This window comes from Osmerus mordax, chromosome 21, assembly GCF_038355195.1.
Source record: "Osmerus mordax isolate fOsmMor3 chromosome 21, fOsmMor3.pri, whole genome shotgun sequence".
Lineage (NCBI taxonomy): Eukaryota > Metazoa > Chordata > Actinopteri > Osmeriformes > Osmeridae > Osmerus > Osmerus mordax.
This window is the reverse complement of record NC_090070.1, coordinates 5,150,595-5,153,777: the sequence shown is the minus strand read 5'-3', so window position 1 is coordinate 5,153,777 and position 3,183 is coordinate 5,150,595.

Here is a 3,183-nt window from a genome sequence, read left to right as displayed (position 1 = left end):
TATTTGTACAAACATTTGTGGTCAAATAGGGTATGTTATGACAATTGCATTAGGTGTTGACATCACTAGTTGTTTATGAATGGTGCTTAACAGACATCTAGTTTGATCTAATGGTTCAATGACTTAATGTAATAGTCTGTACACTGACTTGTTTACATGGAACCTGGAAGTACTATGCAGAAGATACACATTTAAGGGTGGATTGGAGGATGATATTGCTAAACAGAGGACATAATTCCAGCATTTGAAACCGCATTTGAACACTTCCCTATCACCATTGCATGTATGCTCTTACCACTTGGTGGAGCTGTGATATGTTGATAATGCACTCTTCTATTGGGACCAACATGACTTCCTGTGCTCAACCACTTAACAGTCACTCTCATCGAATGTAAATGTGTAAATGAATTAAATCTAGTACAATTTAGGAACAGCGTGTGAACAAATGCAAAATCGTACAATCATAAATCCCATATTTTTTATGTTACCTGTGGATAGGATAGTTGGCATATTAATAGGTAAAATCCCGAGGTGAGAATGATCACTTTTCAGTCTTTAAGATGACCTGTATAAATACAAGCATTGGTAAAGGATGAGAAGCTACCTGCTCCTCACACTTTTTAAAGATGTGACATTCTGAAGCCCAACTTTGTTTTCTTGTGCTGCTTTGCTGGACTGCTGGTTCCCAGTCTTATTTTGTCTGTCTAAATTAGATTTGTGGTACTTAACATGCATCACCTTCTGGGAGAATCTCTAAATCATAGGTAGGTGCCCAGGAATCATCTACGACTCTTGAGACATGATCTCAGTGCAATCATCTATAGTCATCATCACAGCTACATTGTCAAAGGGTTATTTGGTTGAAAAATTGAGATTCAATGTCACAGTTGCAGACCAGAACAGTTGTTTTCACCATTCCTTATTGGTGTTAATTGCTCTATTCTGGAAGCTAAGGATATATATTATTTGAAATTTTCAGTACTTTAATTTGGATTAAATCATCAATTGCTAGTTTGGCTGCAAAAAAATATGACACCTACACTTTTGAGTTCTTAACTTTCTAGATGACTTGTACCCAAACAAAGTATATGGCTGTTATCTATTAGTTTTAATTGGTGAAACACGTTTTCTACATGTGACTCATCTTTAGAGTGAACTTGGGTGCCATCACAATCTTGGGTATCAGCACAATGCTCTTGTGATTAAATTAGGTTGGTTTGATTACTTTCCTGGCTATTACCTCTGCTTCATTTTAATTGGATCTAATTAGCGTCGGTATGTATTAAGACAAAGGACTGTCTAACTATTCCCCTACTTCTTTTCCTGTCCTCATTTTTATATTACCTTGTGTGCCTTATTCAATCCCTATTGGAAAAAAATTAAGCAGCCTTTTTTTCAATCCTTTTTCACACAGAAAACATGCTGTTGCAAAATGTGCAACAAATTAAGTCCATTACATCTAGTAATATACCATGGGGATTGGGTGGAAACCCTATCTCTACTTTAAAGAGGGACTGCACAGTTTATGCATCAGGCAAGGATATGCGGTACTAGGACACCATTTTCAAGTCAAGTTTATTTTGTATTTTTCATTGTTGGATGGACATTGTCTATCGACGGTTCTTGATCTACACTATACAAGTATGATTTCATGGCAGGTTTACAACTCAAGGCCGTATTTTACTCTCCCCTAAAACCCATTTTAATATTCCAGAGAACTGGTTTAAGCCCCCTTGAGTTTGCTGTTTGAATTAAATAGAAGAAACCTGAGGGTATGAAGAGATGAGAAAAAAGAATTCTAGTTTCTTTCTAGGTGCAGAAGCTGCTTTTTAACCTTTTTTAACGGAGATCTTGGTGATGATATCATGTCTATGCTTGATATTTTCATCTGACTGCAGTTGGATGTAATTAAAATGCATACTGTATGTATTTACTGCCGTCCTCCAGAACTACAGACTGGTATCACTGTTACCCTTCCTTTCAAAAACAATTGAACGTGCTGTATCTAACCAACTGTCTAACTTTCTCTCTCAGAACAACCTGCTTGACCCCAACCAATCGGGCTTCAAGACTGGCCACTCCACAGAGACTGCCCTCCTTTCAGTCACCACTGCCCTCCAGTCTGCCAGAGCGGCTTCCAGGTCATCCGTCATCATTCTGCTGGACCTTTCTGCAGCGTTTGATACGGTTAACCACCAGATCCTGCTCGCCAGACTTTCTGAGATGGGCATCACTGGCACTGCACTCCAGTGGATCTCATCCTACCTGTCGGGAAGATCCTACCAGGTTTCCTGGGGAGGCAAACTGTCAGGACCTCGCCAGCTCTCCACTGGTGTCCCACAGGGCTCCGTCCTTGGACCCCTCCTCTTCTCTCTGTACACCACCTCACTTGGACCAATCATCACCTCCCATGGCTTCTCCTACCACTGCTACGCTGACGACACGCAGCTGTACCTGTCGTTCCCCCCGACCGATCCGGGGATCTCAGCTAGGATTGAGGCCTGCCTCACAGACATCTCCGCCTGGATGACCGAGCACCACCTCCAGCTGAACCTCGCCAAAACAGAACTTCTCATCATCCCGGCTAAACCCTCCATCTCCCACGATCTCTCAATCACCCTGGGATCTGCGATGGTGACCCCTTCATCCTCTGCCAGGAACCTTGGGGTTACCATGGACGACGAGCTCTCCCTCACGGCCCACATTGCTGCGGTCTCCCGGTTGTGTAGATTCACCCTCTACAACATCCGGAAGATCAGGAGATACTTGTCTGAGCACTCCACCCAGCTGCTAGTCCAAGCACTTGTCCTCTCCAAGTTGGACTATTGCAACTCGCTGCTCGCTGGTCTCCCAGCATGTGCAACCCGCCCTCTTCAGAGGATTCAGAACGCAGCGGCCCGCCTGGTCTACAATCTACCCAGGCGCTCCCATGTTACCCCGCTCCTCATCTCTCTCCACTGGCTACCTATCATGGCCCGTATCAGATTCAAGACCCTGGTATTGACCTTCCGAGCAGTGAACGGGACTGCACCCGTCTACATCAAGTCTCTCCTGCAGCCTTACACCCCCACCCGTCACCTACGGACTTCTTCAGACAACCGCCTGGTGGTCCCACCGCTCAAGACCGCCCGGTCCCAACACAAGCTCTTCTCCTGTCTGGCCCCCCAGTGGTGGAATCAACTC